The sequence below is a fragment of the Danio rerio genome, chromosome 17, assembly GCF_049306965.1.
Source record: "Danio rerio strain Tuebingen ecotype United States chromosome 17, GRCz12tu, whole genome shotgun sequence".
Lineage (NCBI taxonomy): Eukaryota > Metazoa > Chordata > Actinopteri > Cypriniformes > Danionidae > Danio > Danio rerio.
This window is the reverse complement of record NC_133192.1, coordinates 39,530,962-39,554,326: the sequence shown is the minus strand read 5'-3', so window position 1 is coordinate 39,554,326 and position 23,365 is coordinate 39,530,962. Positions and strand designations below refer to the sequence as shown.

General features: G+C 35.8%; 1 long non-coding RNA gene across 3 annotated transcripts; it reads right to left on the bottom strand.

Moving 5' to 3' along the window:
* Nucleotides 1–3,262: 3,262 nt before the first annotated feature.
* On the bottom strand, nt 3,263–21,503 carry LOC141378431 (uncharacterized). 3 transcript variants are annotated; one of them, XR_012393065.1, is made up of 4 exons: nt 21,410–21,490; nt 21,053–21,153; nt 19,445–19,589; nt 3,315–4,041 (listed from the first exon to the last, which is right to left on the bottom strand). It is a non-coding gene; the product is annotated as an uncharacterized lncRNA (long non-coding RNA). The 3 variants fall into 3 exon arrangements; XR_012393064.1 differs by lacking the exon at nt 3,315–4,041 and adding an exon at nt 17,512–19,357 and having other exon boundaries at nt 21,410–21,503; XR_012393063.1 differs by lacking the exon at nt 21,410–21,490 and having other exon boundaries at nt 3,263–4,041; nt 21,053–21,279.
* Nucleotides 21,504–23,365: the final 1,862 nt, after the last annotated feature.

Here is a 23,365-nt window from a genome sequence, read left to right as displayed (position 1 = left end):
TATTTATTTTTTCCAAATTTCTGTTTAACGGAGATGAGATTTTTTTCAACACATTTCTAAACATAATAGTTTTAATAACTCATTTTCTAATAAATTTATTTTATTTTTGCCATGATGACAGTAAATAATATTTTACTAGGTATATTTCAAGACACTTCTATACAGCTTAAAGTGAGATTTAAAGGCTTAACTAGGTTAATTAGGGTTATTAGGCAAGTTATTGTATAATGTTGGTTTGTTCTGTGTCGACTATTGAAAAAAAAAAAAAAAAAAGCTTAAAGGACCTAATAATTTTAACCTTAAATTTTCTTATTCTTTATTCTAGCCGAAATAAAACAAATAAGACTTTCTCCGGAAGAAAAAATATTATTAGACATACTGTGAAGATTTCCTGGCTCTGTTTCAAAGGGGGTTTAATAATTCTGAATTCAAAGATGGTTAAATAATTCTGATTGCAACTATATATATATATATATATATATATATATATATATATATATATATATATATATATATATATATATATATATATATATATATATATGTATATAAAACATCAAACTGAGTCAAACTTTTAGGGTTTAAAATAACACTTAAAAACTTTAAAACGTTTTAAATTAATGACACCCTATTACATACACTGTAAAAAATCCAACTTGAAAAAAGTTAAATCGACTAAAAATGTCTGTACGACTGCATTTAACTTGTTTTTTTTAAACTAAATCAAAATTTTGTTCATTAATTTAAAAAGATTATTTTTGTGAGCAAAACTTTACAAATTCACCCAAAAAAGCTTCTGCCAACTTAACTTGAGTTAATCTCAGACCTCCTCACTTGAAAAAATAAAGCCTGCAGTATCTCTAACCCTATAACAACGACAAAAATAGTAGTAACACCAATAATAACATTAATGATGGGCACAACTGCAGAAAGACTTTAAATGTGAATTTTCATCTCACATTTACATAGTTCGCTTGATAAAAAAAACAAAAAAAAAAAAAATATATATATATATATATATATATATATATATATATATATATATATATATATATATATATATATATATATATATATATATATATATATATATGGAAGTTTTTCCTAACAAAATTAAAATGATAATTCAAATGCCTAAAAAGATCAAATTATTAATGGGACTTTTAAAACAACTAATGATAAATCAAACACTCAACGCTCAAATACTAATCCAAAATGTATTTGATATTTAATTTTCTTGAACTCAGTAAAATCATGTAAAAATTACAGGACAAATCAAATGCTCAAACTAAAATTCAAATTAAGGAACCAGTTTCTGTTTTTTCCTGAGTATACACACACAGCTGGAAGCTCATGATGGACTGATTACTTGGTCTATAAAAACACCTTATTCGCACAGACTCTTTGCTGAGTCCTGTTTTTCCCTGTGCAGCATTGCAAAGCATTTTCCCTGTTTGTCCTGTGATGTTTTGATCCTTGTCTTGTTTAGCGTTATTGTTGTTTTGCCTCCTGTCCTGTTTTTAATTCTGTGTCTAATAGAAGTTTTGTTAACATTTGTCTCTGTTTTAGTGTTTTAGCTTTTTTTCAATTTAACTATATCTGTTTGTTCTGATAATGTGTTATTTCTAAGTATTAATTTCAACAAGATATTTTTTGTTTACTCAACATTTTGGATCAGTGCAACTGATGATTTCAAAAGTTGAGTACACAAGAAAAAACTAAAGGAAATAAGGACTGTGAGTGTTTTTGTTTGCTCAACTTGAAAAAAATATTCAGTTGGCACAACTTTAAAAGTTTTGTTACAGAGTAGTTCACCTCTCCAGAAAAATAATAATCTTATGTTAACCCAACTAAATGTTTTTTGCTTAACTGACAAATAATTGTAGGTCAGTGCAGCTGATGATTTCAAAAGCTGAGTGAACAAGAAAAAGCGAAAAGAAATAAGGATTCTGTTTTTTGTTTTGTTTTTTGTACTGGCTTAACTTTTTCACAGTGTACATTGACAAATACCCTATTTCATTGTTTCTTAGGCATGAACATTCTTTAGTTGAACGAAATTGGGTTAATATGCAAAATATGGCAATAATAAAAAATAAATGCATTTATGAACAAAATTACTAACCTCTGAATGTATAGCTTATATTTTATAAAATAATGACTATATTTCTATTTTCTTAAGCATATGCATTGTCGTGATAAATGTAACCCACAATCACTAAAAATTATTGTGCAAAATATATTTGTATAACATAAAATACTATCCATTTCCTTGTCTGAATTGATTTATACAGAATTGTTATCTTTGTGTATAAGCAAGTACATTATAATTGCTATTAAATTATCTGAAAATTGAAAGTAATTTAAAGTAATTAGTTCCTTTATGCCAATAATGTCAAAATACTACAAGACTATTCTACTTCAATATATGTGTCATCAAATAAGGGTTTGCACAAAAGTAATCTAATGTAATCCAAAAGTGGTCAGATTACGTTAAGGTAAATGTGTAACATCACATTTGACATGGAGATAGAGATTAAGAGAAAACTGACCATAAAAGATGACAATACAGACATATCGTACTGTACATACCGCTGTCAATTTTACATTGTCCTGTTTTTTTTGTTTTGTTTTTTTGAGGAGTATGCTGTTGTATTTTGCACTGTTTGTATTTTGCACAGTCTGTATTTAGCACCGTCATTTTATTTGCAATGTCTGTATTTTGTACTGTCTGGAGCCAGCACCTAAGCTTTTTACTCATCATAGCACACATGCTGCTGATAATGTGACAATAAAAGTGATTTGATTTGATTATTTAAACACCCTTTGAAAGGCAACATGAAGTCAAGCTTGAGCATTTATACTCTGTTCACGTACTAGCATAGATGGAGGCCTAATTCTTAAAGCTTGCTGTTAACATGTAGCTACATTTGTCTAGGATATTTGAGTCTTTATACTTCTGCCATAAACCGTTTTAATTAACCGCCTGTTGTTCTGTTGTGTCTATGACTGAGTGACTGACATTTCTATTTAACTCTTTTCAGATGAACTATTTCCTGTAATATGATCCACACCAAGAGCAGGGACATGCGACATTAAGATCAGCAAACAATATTTTTCTGTATCAGTGTGTTTGTCTTGTTTTCATCGAATCCAGTCCAATACAATGTTTAAGATAGGACTTCAATTATTATTTTTAATATATAAAGTATGTTTTCTTTCTTTTTATTTTTTTTTTTTTGCAATATTTTTCAGTTTTTGTTTTGAATGTCAGCTTTAGCAAACTGGTGGACTTTTTCTTAAAACTTTAGCATAATGGAGTTAAAAAGAAAGACATTTATTTATAGTTAAATGGTCACCTTAGAATTATAAGGTTCTACCTTACATTTTTGTCAAAATTAAGTTATTGACATATTCTTATTAAATGACAACTTATTTATATTATGGCAATTTTGTTTATAAGTTGCTTCCATTTTAAGACTTTTTATTTAAAAAAACTAATTTTACACACATGCTGTTCAATATCTAAAAATCATTCAAAATGCAGAGAGAACCTTATAATTCCAAGGTGGCGATATTTACAGAAAATTACCTAAGCACATTGTTTCTTGTTATATGTATGTCTATGAGAGCATGACACTATTCTGATTCAAAATGTATGTCTTTGCCCTGCCCGTCAACTCAACCTAGTTTCCATTCATTGTTAACATGGTGAGAAAAAAGTGATTGACATCGCAGTAAAGCAAGAATAAACATGACTGAGGAGGTGTAGCAATCTTAATAATGAGATAGGCTAAATGTCAGTTGGTGTGTGTGCATGTGTGTGTACAAGCCAATTTATCATTGACAAAATAAAAGAGCAAAAACAAAGAGCGCGAGCCGCCTGAAAAGACTTTTCCCGCTGTTACATCATAATAAACTTGGGCTTTGCTCCGTCTGTCTGGTGACGAGCTGTCAGCCAATCAAATCCCACTGGGAAGCACCTCATTGGCTGGTAGGACTCACAAATATTGGCAGGCTAATGTAGAGGTCTGTTTCACAGCCCTAGTAACAGAAACAAAACAAGATATCTGTTATAGTCATAATGATCTGCAATGAGTAGAGCAGTTGGCTTATGGAATACGCTTACGCAACATCAATCCATCTTAACTATGAACAGATGAGGCGATTATACTTGGGTTAATTGTGTCATTTTATAATAAAACTGTTCGGAACATATTGACAGCTGTGGTTCATTCACATGAAATAATCCAAGCTCTCCATTCAAACTCACACACTTTAAAAGGCCTTCTAAAAAGGGCTGTTTTTGATAGGTACGCCTTTACAAATCCTTGTTAATGTAAATATTTAATCAGCCAATCAAATGGCAGCACTTGCAAGTTGTTTAGGCATTTAAACATGGTCAAGACGATCAGCTGAAGTTCAAACTGAACATCAGAAGGAAGAAGAAAGAAGATTTGATGACTTTGAACATGGCATGGTTGTTGGTGCCATATAGGCTACTGTGAATATGTCTGAAACTGTTGCTCTAATAACTTTTTCATGCACAACCATGAAGTGAGCAGTAGTTGTGTGTCAATTTTGGAGGTGTGATGGTGTGGACGACATTTTCTTGACTCTCTTTGGGCCACTAACTATAGTACCAGTTGAAACACTACAGCCTACCTGAACATTGTTTCTGACCATGTCCATCTCTTTATAACCACAGTGGCTATTTCCAGCAGAATAATATGCCATGTCACAATGCTTGAATATTAGGGATGCAACAATACAGTTAGCACACGGTTCAATACATACCTCGTTTTTTTAACACAGTTTTCGGTTCGGTTTGGTTCTCATGGCCTGACACGTGTTTTTATTTTTTATTTTTTATAGGCAATAGGCAATAGGAACAGTAAGAGGTTAAAGAGAGAAAAAATAAAAAACATTTATTGCAATACTCATTTTGTTTTACTTAAAAGCCAAGAAAAGTACAGTAGTTCCTAGTGTATTGTATAAAAAAAATAACACTGAAATCTCACAGCTGCTGGTAGCCCATGTACAAACTGGGGAACAGATAAAATCCTGCACTTTGAAAATAAACATCCATGTGAAGTTAATAAAGATGAATTGACCAATTCAAATAAACATATTTGTACTTAAGTAAACATAAATAACCCATCTTAATTATCTTGGTGCTAAAAAAATGTGAGACTGTCGTCTGTAACGCGGATCGAGTGCTTTTATAAAATGACAAAAGCCCACATATCCCATCACCAAAAATGGCTGCAAATCTTTAGCAATAAACACCCGCACTGCCTTTGTTAATTTTATGTGTCTCTCGGAACCAGTTGGGTATGTTTGCTTGAAAGATTTAGCGAAGGGTTGTTGCTATTTGGAGGACTTTATTACCTTCTCTGCTATCCTGTCTTCAGACAGTGATAATGCTGGGTAATGGCGCTGCAGATGTGCAGTCATGGTTATACATGTAAAACAATGCTTGCACGCAGTTATTTTTTGTTCACCATTTTTTTCTTTTATTGGCATTATGCTTACGGGCAAAACCGGAATGTCCTCACACTGCTGATTTGAAAGATGTCTGCGCTTTCTTGTACTGTTGCCTCACTTCGCCGGCGCTTCCTTGTACTGTTGACTTAGCCTTACTTCACCGCAGCTCACCATGTTAAAGTATGGAATGATGGTCAAGCGCCCCCTAACTTTAGAGCATAGTAATTGGATATTTACTCGCGGGGAGGAGTTTCCTCATCTCAGCTCATGGATTTAGAGGCACACACAAAAGCACATAAACTATTTAAATGCAAAACAAAGAAAACAGCAATTCACAAGTGCGTATTGAGCCATGGAGGTCATACAAAACGGTTCAATATTATGTTGAGAACCGTGGCATCTCTATTGAATATCTAAAACAGGAATCAAAAACCAAACTCGATTGAGGGTGTGGGCTAAATATCTGTCATGGTAATTTCCTAATTAATTAATATTGAAAAATAAATAGAAAAAATACTTCAATCAAATTAATAATTATAAGTTGTTGTTTTTTTACATTTTATAATGAACTTCTTACAATAAAAACATAAAAAAACACAATTATAACACAATGCTAAATACACAAGTCAAGCTGGGCCTGCCTTTGCATTGATTTGCTCGTCAATGTCTTGTGTATGTCTTATCTTTAATTGACAGTATTTTTTTTTTTTAAATCTGCTTCACATGCAACATTTGATTGAATCATTTAAATTCAGTTAACTTTTTGTAGCTCAACAATTAAACAAACAAACAAAAAGTGACGTTAAATTAAAAATGAAGATCTCTATTGAAGGCATTCGCTACAACCTTCATTTCTAATTCTTCTCAGATGGGATAGCGGGCCAAATCAAAGGTTACCATGGGCCAACTTAAGGCATCTCTGATCTAAACAATCTTATGAACATGACAAAGAGTTCACTAAACTCAAATGACCTCACTAGATCTCAATTCAATAGAGCACCTTTGAGATGTGCTTTATTTAGAGATCTACATAACCCTGCGGGCAACTTGATGTCAAAACATTATCAAAAACACGTAAAAAAAAATGTCAGAAATCAAATAAATTGGATGTCAATTGAATCAAAATGACATTAAACTAACATCTAACAAAGGTGTCAAAAAACGCATGAAAAATCAATTACAGGACGTGCTAAACGTGTTTTTGATGCCAATGTTAAATGTCAATTTGATGTTGTTTTGACATCAAGATGCCCAATGGGAATGACTGTGCACCGACAAATCTGCAGCAACTGCATTAGATAGTGTTATCACTCATGACAAAATGAACCAAAATCTCTGAGGATTGTTTCCACCATCTTGTTGAAACAATGCTATGAAAAATTAAATATAGTTTATCACAAAATTTAAATTACTATTACACTATTCAAGTGTTTCTAAACCATTATGAGTTTCCTTTTTCTGTTGAACATAAAATAAGATCTGTGGAAGTATGTTAGAATTCGATAAGTAATGATATCCATAATGTGAAAAAAAAAAATCAGTGGTCAATGGTTACTGGTTTTCAACTTTTTTCAAAAATATTTAGTATTTAAAAGAAAAAAAGAAACTCAAACAGGTCTGTGACAAGTGATGGATGAGTAAATGATGGCAGAATTGTGAGTTTTTGGTGAACTTTCACTTTAAGACTGTGGCTATATGGCTTTACACCTGAAGCTTAAATAAATGACTGTGCATATGTTTTCTCTTATAATGAAAATGTGTTCAGCTCAGAACTGAATTATAACTGCTACAAAAAACATTAATATTAAGGCTAAATGAAGTCCAGTTGTGGTTTGGTGTCAATGAAGAGGTCGTTTTGCTGACGGGGTACCAAATACAAAACATTTGTAAAAATGTAAAAAAAGAAAGGTGCAAGAAAAATTGCTCAGGGGAAACACAGTGACAGCAAGACCCTGTTTCGAGGGAAAAGAGCCAACACTGAACCAAACTCAAACTTGCTTCAGCTCCAAAAACAACATGCCAAATGCAAGCATGGTCTTTTTTTAACAAACTAAATCATGCTTTTTACAATCTAAAACTTTTTATAGAAACCCAAATGAGCCTCTCGCTTGAGCTCCTGTGGCTCCAAAGCGTTTTACAGGTCCTCCGAGAGTCAATGAGCCCATTGGGACTACTATGGTCAGAGAGGAAAACCACCTAGACCACAATTTTTCAGCAAGTTGTACAACAGTATATGAAGACCAACCCTTCTCTGTGAGTACAGAAGATGTGCAAATAACAGCTTTTTACCATGATTTGTATGATAGGAATGTAAACCACTACCAATCATTGAAATTGACTAGTTGGTGGGTTGCCTAAATGACTAGCTGAGTCATCAGTAGTAATGATGCATTCACATCAAGTTGGAATTACTGCCATTAAAAGTTTCTGACTTGTAAAAACCAATTTTCTCCTGCGTCAGCCTCGTAATTTCAGATTGCATACTGAATTTTTGAGATCATCTGCCCACTATTATATGTTCAAACAATTAAAATGATAGCTATTCATACAGCAACATGTATACATAGTGAATTTTCTGTGTCCTTCAACATTATGTGATAAATAAGAGAATAATGAACAACACAACCTGAAACGGACTGAATCATTTAAATAGGGTATGATTAACATTCTTGGAGATATCATAACATGTTATAAGTGCACCATAAGTACTGTACATATTTAATTAAAATTATGGTAATCATGATGCAACAAAGATGTCTATCTTCATGTGTGTGTAGCTGTATCAATTGTGCATTAAAAAGTGGTCTTTATATCATTACTACAAAAAAATAAACTGTTTAGCTGGATGACTAAACATCCACTTTGACCCATCTCTAATATGCTGTGCCTGTTTGCAACGGAGTAACATAACAAATTACAAATACTCAAACTACTGTAGTTGAGTAGTTTTGCTCAGGAATTGTGATTTACTAAGTTAAATGTGTAATTTTACTTTCCCCTCAGTACATTTTTAGTGCTGTATCAGTACTTTTACCCCAATATTATCTTTTAACCTGCAGTCACTACTTTATTTCTTTCTTGTCTATGGTGATTGGCTAAAGTAAAAAAAAAAATCAGTCCAGCGATTTCTGTCCAATCGAATTGCACATAGAAAGTAAATCGCCCCACACTGAACAACCTCAAGACATGGGTGCTTTATAAATGCATCAAGCCTTTTGAAAGCATTAAAAATGCCCAAGAAGATGTCCAAAATCTTTACACGCAATGACCCAGAAAGTTTTTTATAGACTACATATCAGTCACTGATGACAAAATGAAGGATGTCAACTGTATGATGACTGAAATCACCAAACAGCCTTAAACAATCACTAAATGGAATGAATGAAGAATGGAAGGAAGGGCCGAACGAAGTAGGGACCGAACAAGGAATAGAAGGAAGGACTGAATGAAGGAAGGAAGAACCAAACTAATGAAGGAAGAAAGGACCAAATGAATGAAGTAAGGTGAATTCATAGAATGACTGAACAAACTAAGGAATGAATTAATGAATGAATGAATGAATGAAAAAGGACTTAATGAAAGAAGGAACAAAAATATGAACAAACCAATGAACGAATGAATGAGAGAATGAATGAAGGGGGGAAGGAAGAAAGGACCAAATGAATGGAGGAAGGATTCAAGGAAGGACTGAACAAAACTAAAGAAAGAAGGAAGGAAGAAAGGAGAAAGGAAGGAACGAATGAGTTAATGAATGAATGAAAGAATGAATGAATGAATGAAGGACGGAAGGAAGGAAGGCAGCAAGGAAGGAAGGAACAAAAATAAGAATGAACGAACAAATTAATGAGTGACCGAATAAAGGGAAGAACGAAGGAAGGACCAAATGAGTGGAGGAAGGATTCAAGGAACGACTGAAAAAAATCTAAAGAAGGAAGGAAAGAAGGAATGAGGAAGGAAGGAAGTAAAGAATGAATGAATTAATGAATGAATGAAAAAAGGATAATGAAGGAAGGAACAAAAATATGAACAAACGAATGAATGAGTGAACGAATGAAGGGAGGAACGAAGGAAGGACCAAATGAATGGAGGAAGAATTCAAGGAAAGACTTAACAAAACTAAAGAAGGAAAGAAGAAGGAAGGAACGAGCGAAAATGAATGAATGAACAAATAAATGAATGAAGACAGAGCAAACATACATTGAAAGGAAGGTTGGAAGGAAGAAACGAATAAAGGAAGATCACTAAATTAACTCCAGAATGTTAGGTTTACACAACCCTGCACAAACTGCATGTACTGAGAACACATCAACTTCACAGTGTAATACTCACTACTTACTGCTCTTGAGTACTTTTAAAAGGTCTACTCTTTACTCATATTTGGAGTAATGTTTACAAAGATACCTTTACTCTACTTTTACTACATTTTTCTTGCACTACAAGTAATGGTAATTTTACTTGAGCATGATTCTTTAGTACTTTTTCCACCACTGCCTGTGTGGGACTTTTATGAACACCAATTAAGAACAATGATGGTGCTTATACACAAACACACATGGCTTGAATATTAGATCATGAGTGACCCCACCTTTACAAGTCATAATGCACATTTCCAGCCAGTCGTCATCCAACAAACATTTCTTAAAATAAACCTGATTTTTTTTTCTCAGCTGGACGTACTCTAAAACATTTCTCTCTTTCTTTCTCTCTCTCTCTCTCTCTCTCTCTGTGGCTCTTGTGTGAGGAGCGGAAATTTCACTGCTTTTTTAAAACCTCAAATGGCCACTTTAACACTGGCCGAGCAGTTGAAAAAACAGAGGTAGTGAAACGTCTCACATATTTCATAATCAGATGTAATATGCACACACACCTGCAATAACACAACTCGCACTGTATCGTGCACCCCAGTGGTGTGCTCTTACACCAAAAAGCCCGGCCAAGACTGCTGTAGCGTTACTCTGTCCCCAGGCCTCATCATCGCTCGCCACCTCATTCAGCATCCCTGGACACAGCTAAAATCTGGATTAAATCAGGATCAGACCACTGCGATGAAATCATACAGAAAGGAATCGTGATGGCTGATACACACTCGCACGCTTGGAGTGGATAGTCAATTCAGAGTTAATGCTTTAAAGTCCTAGAAAATCATTTCCCGTCAAACACTGGTTTGGATGCACTTTGTGGAAACAAACGCATAGATCTCACAACTTCCAGCTGTTCTTCTTAATACCTTATTAAAGCCACACACACACACATTACATTTAAAACTTGGATACTAATCATAAAGTTTGTACAGCCAGCAGCTGCTTTGAAGGAGACGCCCATCCGTAGTTCATTAAAAGCATAACCGATACCTTTATCTTTATTATAGTAATATATTTACGCTAATCTAGTTCAACTGAACCGAACGAAAACTAACGACTTCCTTCAGCTCGCTCGATAAATGATGCGGGAATATGAGGGAAAATAAGCTATAAACTGATCTGTTCTGCACGACTCTTTGATTATCAAAAGGAAAACATTGCAGTACAGCTGTTTGGTACCAACCGTTTGGATAGCCTGGAGCGGAACAAGCAAATCTGTTACCTGCTCTCACATGCACGGTTGCTCAACTTAAAGGGTTAGGATTAATGTCTTATGGCTTGCATCTGTCATTAGGACAAAAAAAAAATTGGTGTGTGATGAGAACTTTGAGAGACTTGAAGAAATGTTTCGGGAAAGGAGACAAAAACAAAGATTAAGCCTCTTGACTTTTGGGTTCTGTGACGTCAGCTTGTACCAAATACTTGTATTCCCACTTCAAAAGGCTAAGTTAGGGGTGGATTTGTTCCTCAGGAACAAACTTGGTTCTTCAGCAAGCCTTATGGAGCTTGTTAAGGATGTTAGGCAGAATGGGGCCGAGGACTCTGTGGCCGTCAAGTGCTTGGCCCAACGCCTAACCATGCCATTGTGCAGAGCCAAACCAACTACGGAAAAGTCCGCAGAGAGGGGCCTTTGACGTGTTATGGGAAGACACGCACAGCAGTGATGGAAGTGTAGGTAAGAGATGGAAGAAAGCTGAGAGGCCTGGCTCCCCACCCCTGCCTGGGGTCTGGACCGCAGGATGAGCGGCAGCTATTCATTTTAATAACTGCGCTTATTTTCTCCCCTGCCAGGAGCCATTACCATAATTCACACTTTCTGCACAGTACCTGGAGAGCTTTAGTGTGGTTTACAAGTTCTGGATTCAAAAAAGTCTGGAAAAGTCTTTGAATTCTGAAACGGAGCAAGGCAGGGAGAAACTAACTAAGAGCATTAGCAAACTAAAAGTAGCCACACATCGAAAATAGCGAGTACGGTTTCACTTCACCCAAATTGTCCCATATTTGTTCCAAATTTTCTCACTCTTACGTTGTTGTACATGTGCGCTGTTTTCCAATCATTTAAAAACACAGGCACTTATAAAAATGCATTCACTTAGCGTAAGTCACCACCCAACTCTTCTAAAACTACAGTATATGAAAGCTTTGAGTCAAGGATTGAAATCTTAACATTATCACTCATTGATAAATATATGCACCTTCATAAGTACCATTGTAAAATGAGTCTGTTACATAACTCTGTTTACTCATATTTTTGATGAATCAGTTGATTCAATTCACAAACTGGTTTTGCCCACACATCTGACTGATCCGGTTTTCCAGTTAAACTCACTGACTTGACGTTGCTGCAACAGTTAACAGTTCACTGGAGGTGAAAATTTAATCCGTTAAATGACGATGAGTTTCTCACCCAAAGCTTTCTATACATTCCCCTTACAATTCTCACACAAATCTTCATGCATTCTCCACTAGTGAGCCTTTGTCTACATTGTGCAGAATTTTTCTATAAATATAATTGAGTTATATCATGTTAAATAAATCAACACTAATTGATATTGCACACCTTTAAAGGTTTATGGAGCTTTTCCTAAATGTAAAGGTACCTATTTTACAACTCTGAGATACTAATATACACTAATCCGCCACTTTATTAGGCACATCATACTAGTACCGGGTTGGACCTCCTTTTGCCTTCAGAAATGCCTTAATCTTTTGTAACATAACAAACTACTTTAAATATTCCTGAAGGACTTTGGTCCATACTGACATGATAGCATCATGTTGCTGCAGATTTGTCGGCTGCACATCCATGATGTCAATCTCCTGCTCCACTACATCCCAAATGTGCTCTATTGGATTAAGATCTGGTGACTGTGGAAGCCATTTGAGTACAGTTAACTCACTGTCATGTTCAAGAAACCAGTCTGAGATGAGTCACGCTTTAAGCAATGGTGCGCTGTCCTACTGGAAGTAGCCATCATTAGATGGGTACACTGTGGTCATAAAGGGATGGACATGATCAGCAACAATACTTAGGTAGGCTGTGGCGTTGACACAATGCTCAATTGGTACTAATTGGCCCAAAGTGTGCCAAGACAATATCCCCCACAACATTACCCCAGCACCACTACCAGCAACCTGAACCATTGATTCAAGGCAGGATGGATCCATGCTTCCATTCTGTTGATGAATTCTTCAACATTTGGAGCCATCCAAATGTTGAAGCAGAAATCGAGACTCAGCATAGCATATTTTGGTTGTAACGAGTGGTATTTGAGTTACTGTTGCTATTCTATCAGCTGGAACCAGTCTGGCCATTCTCCTCTGACCTCTAACATCAATGCGGCATTTGCGCACACAGACCACCCACTCATTTTCTATTTTTTTGGATCATTCTCTGTAAACCCTAGAGATGGTTGTGCATGAAAATCTCAGTACATCAACAGTTTCTGAAATACTCAGACCAGCCCGTCTGGCACCAACAACCATGCCATGTTCAAACTCATTTAAGTCACCTTTCTTCCCCATTCTGATGCTCAATTTGAACTGCTGCATATTGTCTTGACCATGTCTACATGCCTAAATGCATTGAGTTGCTGCCATGTGATTTGTTGATAAGATATTTGCATTAACAAGCAATTCGAAAGGTGTACCTAATAAAGTGGCCGATAAATGTAGATTCCCTTTAGGTGCTAATTTGCATCCTTTAGCTACAAAAGTGTACCATTTAAAAGGTTACCATTCTAGTGACAGCTTTTGCACCCTTATTTCTGCTTATTTCTGAGAGAGTGCTGGTCTTTTTTTTTAGCATTTTTTTATTATTATTTATTGTTTCAGTATGAATGTGGACTGTATTAAAGTTATTATCAATAAAATAAAAAATAAAAAAACTAAGGTAAAATCTTTTACATGATTAAAAAAAACATGGACAATTTTGACAGTGCCTTTTTGAAATTTGAAAGCTCTAATCCCCATTTATTGCAAAATTCCTCCTCCCGTGTTCCACAGATGAAAGCATAAGTTTAAGATGACGTGTAAAAAGCTTTTCAACTATTACTTTAACTTAGCATAAACACTGGGCATTGTTTTCACAAGGCGGCAGCTTTGACAGCACTATCTGCTAGATAGTGAATGGACACCGCCTCCTTTAAATCACACCATGCAGAGATAAACCAAGGTTTCCATCCATGCTTGTACAAATTCCTCTTCCCCATTCTCATCTATTCTGTCGTACACAGCCGTGCTGAAGCTACAGACAACAGTCACTCAGAGATGTGACAGCGGTTGACAGCCACTTGGCATCTGCTTTACTGTTTACACTGAAGCCTCACCCTTAAGCACCAAAGCACTAAATTTAACAGAAGATACATAACCACCGAAAAATGAGTGGAAAGTTATTGCTCTTATCTTAAAAACACGAGAAAGAAAACAGGAGAGCCTGCTGCTCAAATACTCCGGTAAAAATGCAAAGCAGTGTGGGAAACCTCTGTGTAACGTTATGCAAAGCCGAGTGGGAGATAAGCAATAGCCGTTTACATAACGGCGGAAAGCAAGCAGAATGAGAACTACAGCTGTCCACCGTTTAAAAAACTGTCATAAGCAGCCACAAAGTACACTCCTGCAGGTGGATGTTTGCTTTGGATTTTAAAAATGATATTATTGGCAAAATTTCCAAAAAACTGAAAAAGAGCCAAGAGGAAAATGGAAATGCAGGCCTGCAGCACAATATTATTCAATCACGCACAATACATTACTATACACTCTATATTCAACCCTATGACACGGTCTTTTAAACTCCAAACTAAGGCAAGATTTTCCCCCAGATTGTGCAATGCTTAACCCTGGGTTATGAAGACTGGATTTGATTTAGAGGACAGTGAAGCTCAATGTACGCTTTGGCTTTTAACTTCAGCCTTCAGCAAGGTTTTTGCAAATATGAAATATGTTTCTTAAGGTATGTTTTGCTGTATGTTTCAGACACACGTCTTTCTTGTGCGTGTCCATGAGGAGGCGGAGCTTGTCATACAGATCTCCTAACAAACCACTGACCAAAACTGTATTCTAAACCCAACCAATAGTGTTTTCAATAGCAAAGCGTGAGAGAAAAGTGCACTGCAGCCACATAGTTTACCTTGATTTTACATTACTTTTACATTACTTTGTGGAAGTACAACATCGTACAAAGCGAGTTACTGAGCAAACTGACCATACCAGAAAATGTTTCTGCATAGAGATAGATCTGAGACAAACATATTCGATTACAAATCATAGACACCATTAGGGGCCATACACATTTCTCATCTTTTGCTTACAAGTACAGATGTGGCCATTTAAAACGTGTTTTTTTTTTCTCTCGCCTCATTTTGTTCTGCGGCTAGCCACGGTTGCTGTCAAACTATCCTTGGACCTGAAATAAATGTGTTGTGCTACACAGAACATCCACCAGGTGGCGCATCTAACAACAAACTCCACTGTACAGATTAAATCAAGGTTAAAATTGCAAATGTTTCAGATGAAAAAAAATTCAGATGTATGAAACACACGCATATTCTCTTTGTACATCCGACTTAACCAGTGGCGTAGCGGACTGGCCCGCAGGGCACGCACCGCGGGGGGGCCCGCGTGATTAGGGGGCCCTGCGTCGTCGCGATTTTTAAATAACTGAAAATCCGGCAACCGCAATAATCAAACTCTTGGGAACAACTGTGGTCGGAACCAAAGTTCACAGGTCTGTGTTCTCTGAACACCTCTCAAGCGGTGGACTACTTCATTCTGATTGCTTGCCGCCAATGTTGCCAACTTAGCGACTTTGTCACTAGATTTAGCGACTTTTCAGACCCCCCAGCGACAAATCTAGCGACTTTTTTGTGTGTTATTGGAGATTTTTTTAGACTGTCATTTGTCCATACTGTACCGTCCCTACTCTTCTCAACGAGCTGCGTGTGATGCCGCCGACCCCTCCCCCGCCTCACAGCACTGACAGGCGGCCCAGTCAATCCTCGTACAGCAGCCTCTCCCACCTGCAGCCCAAGAGCAGATCACCCCTCTGCGTACCGACGACAAATGATTTAGCACAGGCAGTGTGAAGGTATTTCCCTTGTACAGTCATACCGATCTACTTCTCATTTATTTTAACAATTTAATTGGACCGTTTATTCTTTTCTTGTTCACAATCACAGATATTTTAGTGACAGTTTCTGAACTTGTCTGAGTTTATTACATATGAGAGATTACTGCACATTCACTACACATCTATAATGACATACTGTATTCAAACAGCAATAAATTTAGTTAAATAAACATGCATATATAAAGTGTAGTGCAATTATAAATACCCCTTTAGTAACCATAGGCTGTTAAACAAACAGAAACGGTAGAACGTGATGACGTCAGTGATATGCAAATTGACGTATGACATATCCCCCCCCCACTTCATCAGGGGGCCCCGTCAGCGATCCCTGCAGGGGGGCCTCCGCATTTTGCGCTACGCCACTGGACTTAACGTAAAACTGAGAGCACATGCACGAGCGCAAAACCCCTCCCTGCCTCCTCCCCTTAATAAATATGGTAACGACTTTGGCAAAACCAAACAAATAAGTAATAGCAAAAGCAAGCTAAAAGAGAAACTTTGAACAGAATGTGAATTGGAGGGGCTCCTTTCGGAAGTAGGCTGGAGAAAATGGTGTTATTTGCAAGTTTGTCCTCCGGAATTAATAACAAAATAAAAAAATAGAGTGGAGAGTTTAGCTGACGCGGTTAACGCAGTTGGATCTGAACATCGCAATGTGAGTGAATTAAAAAAGAAATGGTCCGATGTAAAGGTGTAAAATTTTGTAGTGTCTATTTAGGCTAAGTGCAAATAGCACAACTCGTTGGAATGAGCTAGTTGAGTGATTCCCACCCATCACCGATTGACAGAGACAACATAACTAAAGAGAGCAGCAAACAACAGCATGAGTGGCACAGCTCGTAAAGCGCACGGCAACATGTTTTGACACGTTCTATCATGAACTTCTAATCCAGCATCTGATGAACTCATTCTTCTTTTCTCCACTACACATCAGATTTTGCCTACTCTTCATCACGAGGAAGACAAGTTGGAATCAATAATAAGTGTGTGTATTATGTTAAGCCCATTTGAGCATCATATATTATTTGTACATTTATTGAATGGAAATGTTTCCGATTCACGTATGCAAATGCGTCTTCAGATGGTGCCTTTATAGCAATGTGCGTGCAGCTGATCGCTCCGATTACATTGTGAAAACCGGCAAATTGCGCTTTAATGTTTGGCTGGTCAACTGCATGGTGTGGAAACCTTATGTAACGTTATCTGCTAGACATGCGGATGATCCCGTCCCATACAGCTGCTATTGCACGGCTCAAAGATACTTTGTAGTGTGCAATTTAACATAATTGCCTCTAGGAGTTGCCAATGGAAATAAAACAAACACACACAAGAAATGGACGTACGCCAGGCATAAAGCTGCCGTGGACCAACGCACATTCTCTTGTTCATTTAATCAATAGTAAATCCAAACGTGAGCGTGAAACCTGGCGTACGCAAAGTTTTTATGCGTACACAGCATTGATACATGAGGCCCCTGAACTTTTCAGAATGCTGCAGTCACACCACTAATCATGTGACAAGATCCAACCAATCAGATTTACAGTTTGTTTGGTGGTATTTATTTGGTTTTGTGCAAAGAGCTGCACTAACCTACTGTATATAACTGTCAATATGTCCCTGTAAGTAACATTAGTGTGAAAAGGAACAAACGTTGCTGGCGTAGCATTCATTTTACCTAGAAACTTCAGTCAAACATATGTTTTAGTACGTTTTTGGGGTAGGCTGAAGAACTAATTTCAATTTAACCTATTCATTCAAAATTTGCAGACTTTTTTTAACAAATTTTAAGTTTTGCTCTTGTCCTTTCTACTTCATATCTTTGCATACTGAAAAAGATTTCAGTTCATTTCTGACACCTTGTGGACAAACTAAGTAGTGCAAAAACAAATCAAAGCGGATACGTTTTCAAACATCATAAGGTAACACGCATACTGTTTTGACGTCGATATTTACATCACAGACATGGACCCTCGAGTATGTGTAAAAATGAAGCATGCTTTAGCCTAGTACAACCTCTCTAATGAAAATTCTTAACCACTTTTTTTGTTTTGGCTTAACAACTTTTCAAATTGTGTGCTAACTTTTTAAGCCTCAATGGGTTAGGTTAAGTTTATGGGTGGGCTTTCATGCACCACTTTCCCTAGTCCCCTAAATACATGTAGTATAGAGAGGATGTAAACACAAACCGTATAATGCTGAAAAATTGCTATGGTGAAGCATGTCCAATATATTATATAGACACAAAACAATGCAAATCAATATTTTTCAAATTCTCTTCTGCACTGTTAAGAGTGAATTTATTTTACTGTTACCTCACTTCAAAAAAGAGTAACATTTTGCTTTAAAAGGAACAAGATGACTTTACTTTTTTTTTTTTTAATTGAGCAAAGCCACTTGTAGCTGTTAAGTTGACTTAATTCTTATATAATTATGCATATACAGTTTAGCTACTTAATACTTTTTTAAGGCAAAAACTACTTTTAACTCACTTTTTTAAAGTCAAGAAACGCTTTAAACGCTATGAGTTTGTTCACTTTTTAAAATTAAAATCTTTTTACTTAAGTACAAATTTTTACAGTGTGTTGGTTTCAAAGAAGAAAGCAAATCATACATGTTTGGAATGAAAATATGTCAATAATTTTATAGTAAACTTTACATTTTGTTTTTAACTTTCTTTTTTACTCATAAAAAACATAAATATTTTTAAAAAATATTTCAGAGGCATGTTAATGGAGATGAAAAATATCTGATAATTGAGATAATTTACGCTCAATGACCCTTCGATCACTAAACGCATTATGAATCTTACGGCCAGACCATAACCTTCTGTCACTGTGCACCATGTGCCAATATACTGTAATAAAGAAAGTGCAAATGTTTAATAATCATTTCCATCCCAAAGGGTCTAAAATTTCACATTTCAGTTCTGCTAGCTATCCATAAAATGTTTTAAATAAGGAAAAGAAGTGGCTCCAACAAAGGCTGTTTTTCTGCAGTCACTACCGATGCGCATCTGTCCGCAGCACACCACATGACACGGGCCCAGTTGTACAGCAGATTTCCTCCCATTGTATGTTTTATATGGACTCTTTCTCCATCTCAACCCTTCTTTATAAATGGATTTGAGTCCTGGCACTTGAATCTATTCAACATGAGCTGCTTTCGGCACACCCCTCAAATGCAGCATGAAGCCATCGTCTGCTCCACTGCTCCCTGACAGCTTTGATGACTGACATGCTTAAAGAAAACTGTAGTGATACCCCTCCCCACAGACTCCGTTCCCATGCAAGACACTTCATTTAACCGAACCCCCCCCTGGGCTGTTAGTCCTGGAACTGTTTGAGCTGGAGTCTCCGATTGTGAGGCGCTTTGCTGCTTCATTAAGCTGGAAGGCATTCAAAGAAACAGCGCAGAAATCAGAGACTCGGCACACACGTTGGGAGGAAATAAAAGCTATTTATGTTTCACCTGCCTCTTAAAGGGTGAGGACCTGTCCATATTTGGAGTGTTGACAGATGATTGGCTGAATCCCAAATGGAGGCGGAGTTTGATTGTTTGGTTTTTATAGGTGCAGACCACGCCCACTACATTCAGGTGAGCTCATACATGTGCTGTCACTGCAATCAAAGGCGATGACAGAAGAGTTACCAAATCGCAAATGAAGGATTGGAGGTGACACATAATTGCCCTAGATAGCCGCAAGGGTTTCTGACAGAGTCAACAAAGAGGGCAGGAAACTGGAGAAAGCAAAGAAAGCGCATATGCTGAAAAGCCTTTCAATGAGATATGGTGACATAGGGATTAAAATGAATTCGTGAGGATTACGTGACAAAATGTGATCAAATGTAAATGTCTGGAACTTAAAGAAACACTGCACTTTTTTGTTTGCTTTTAAATAGACTTATTTTACAACTTTTCTAGAGGGAAACAGTTTAGTTTAATGATTTTTTAATCGATTCAGCTGATCTTTTAGCTTAGCTTAGCATAAACCATTGAATCAGATTAGACCATTAGCATCTCAATCAAAACATTTAAAAAAGTTTTTAAATGATTCCTATTTAAAGCTTGACTATTCTGTAGTTATACCGTGTAATGCTGATGGTCTAATTTGAATTAATGATCTATGCTAAGCTAAGCTAAAAGTGTCCCCACCAAACCCTGAGATCGACTGAATGTATTAAAAATGTTTTAAATGCAGAAAAGAAGTGGCTCCAACAAAGTTATTTTTCTGCAGTCACTACCGATCCACACCTGTCCTCAACACAACTTTTCTGGAGGTAAACAGTTAAGTTTTACCATTTTTTTTATCCATTCAGCTGATCTTTTAGCTTAGCTTAGCATAAATTATTGAATCAGATTAGACCATTAGCATCTAAATCAAAACATTCAGAGTTTTAACATGTTTCCTGTTTAAAGCTTGACCTTTCTGTAGTTACCATGTAATGCTTATGGTCTTATCCAAATCAATGATTTATGCTAAGCTAAAAGTGTCCCCGACAGACACTGAGATCGACTACATGGATTCAAAAAATGAAAAACTCTCTTTAACATAGGGGACTTTTAAAATGAGAATATTTCTAAACAAAGTGTGGAGTGTTCCTTTAATGAGCTGGTTAAATTTCTGAAGTTCTGAAATTAATAATTGGGGAATACTATACATACACTGCACACAATATAATGTATATATTACATAATTTGGCCTAAAGGCTCTGTTCTGTTAATAGAAAGCAAAACAGCCTAAATGACTAAAAATATAATCTTTACAAAATAAACTGTAGAATCCAAATAGGCTATTGTACAATACAAGCATGAGGTGTGGACCAGTTTGACACAGATATACACACAGCCTGCATAACCCATTGATATTGTATTGTCTGAAAAGAATCAATTAGCTTTGTGAAAGAGCAGGAGAAATAAACTACATTTATGGAGAATACTACGCTACTTTGATCATTGTTTAATCAAAATAAAAAGTTTGTACACTGCTTGAAAAAAAAAATTATATAAATGAAGTTGCTTTTTTATTTCTACCAACAGTACAGCTAAAGTAAATGGGAGGCTATTTTAGCAAAATAATTACCTTTAGCTTGGTAAAGGCTCTAAATCCAGATTGCGCAGTGGAACCGCGACGTCCTCTAGTGGTCAATCGACAGCATCACAGTTTTAGATACCTGCGTTTAACTTATCCAGTGTAAAAATAACAGATTAAATAATGGCTTTATGACTTGAAAGATTTGAGGCGTCCGTATGAAAAATGTTCTCATGTTCACTCAAGACGCATATCCCAACAACAACAAAAAGATAAACTAAAATCTGAGATAATGATTTGGCGTTAGGTTTTTGGGTTCAGTAGTTTAAAAGAGTTACTTTAGTTTTAAAATAGGTTATCGTTTTTTCGCCAAATAAAAGGAAGCAAATCTGTATTTTTCCTCTTTACCGTTACATTAGCAATGACTTCTTTTGAGTCAGAAGAGGAGCACTAGCCAATAGCATGGGTCCGTGTACGTTTTGTTCATTTGTTTTCCATTTTCAAACGGAATAAAGGAAATGGAGAAAACGGCCGTTTTTCCGTTTTTATTTTGCTCACGAGAAAACGAAAAAACGAGATTTTGGCTGGATTTTCGTTTTTTGGTTTAGGGTAGGAAAACGGATAAAAGACTTTAAAATTCATTTTACACATGTAGGCGGTGCTGAAACGCCCACTTTCCTCTAATTGGTCAACCAAATCTGCGCTCGTGACGTCACCCTCAAAATAAAAGCCTTACACGAAGGCTTTTAATTATTATTATTTAATTATATATATAAACAAAGTTTACATATTCTATCATTTGAACCACACACAGTTAGCAGGCTTACATTCATTGCGTATGTATAAATTAAATAAAAACGTAAAGCAGTATTCTTAGACATTTGTCATTAAAATAAAGTCATAGTTCACTGCCAAACTTCTTGCTGCTGTGCACCTGATGCAGAGCAAAGATAGCCATTTCCGAGGAGCACCTGGTTTGCATGAATGTTTCAGAGCAAGGGCTTTATAGTAATAATAATAATAATAATAATAATAATTATTATTATTATTATTATTATTATTATTATTATTATTATTATTATCATTATCAGTTACTAATGTTTTTATTGTTTGGTGTGTTTTTTTTTCTTTTTAATAGTTGTTACCAGAACCAGAATAAGAACTATTTGGGCCCTGCTATAAAAACAAAGGGTACCATTTGTTTTCATTTATTTCTTCCTATTTTAATTATATATTGTAATTATTTATTTGATAATTAATACTATTTTATTGCAACGCCAAAGTAGGCCTGTCTTATTATTTTTTTATTATTAAATTTGCTGTTATTGTAGGCTAGATGGCAGGCTTTAAATAGCCTATTTTAAATAACATTTACTCATAACCTTACTAATTCGAGAGCCGAACCTAAAAAAGTTTAAGTGCAATAAGCCTGTACAATAAAGGGAGCCGCAATGCATATTTCTAGCGCATTCTTTCACTCAACAATTATTGCTGGAATAATGAAATAAATTTCAAATTAACTAATTAAACACATTATAGTTGATAAAAAAATTGTGTCTAGTAGTTCCGACAAACAGATAAGCTCGCTACATGTGCGTTGCGCTAATAATTTGACATTTGCTCTTCTTGAGAAAGTGCTACAGCGGGCCCTGCTATTTCACATATAAGGTTAGTGATACGTATTTTAAATTAGTATTGCACATTATTCATTCATTTTCTTGTCAGCTTAGTCCCTTTATTAATCTGGGGTCGCCACAGCGGAATGAACCGCCAACTTATTTAGCAAGTTTTTATGCAGCGGATGCCCTTCCAGCCACAACCCATCTCTGGGAAACATCCACATACACAAACACTTATACAGTAAGGACAATTTAGCCTACCCAATTCACCTGTACCGCATGTCTACTGTGGGGAAAACCGGAGCACCCGGAGGAAACCCACGCGAACGCACCACATTACTGAATTAGACACACAATCTCAAAAAAAAAAAAAAACTTGATGCTTATTTACATTATCTAAAGTCATTTCTTAAGAGGTAGGATCTGTTGTTGTATTATATATTTTCGTTTTAATATGCAAATAATTTTCTTTAATTTGTAATAGGTCCCTCATTGCATAAAATAACCAGCCTTTGTATTCAATATGTTTGTAAATTGTCCATCCAGTTTGACGCAAGCTAAACAACATTTTGGCCTGTTTTGCTTATTAAATGAGTGATTTTCACGGAGAAACAAATCATCCATCCACACAGTTTTGTATAGGACCTGTGTGAACAAAAATATACACTTCATCATAGCCTATAGGAAAATGTATCTGTTTAGAACCAATTTTGTGTTGTATAATTAAAAATATTAAAAATACAAT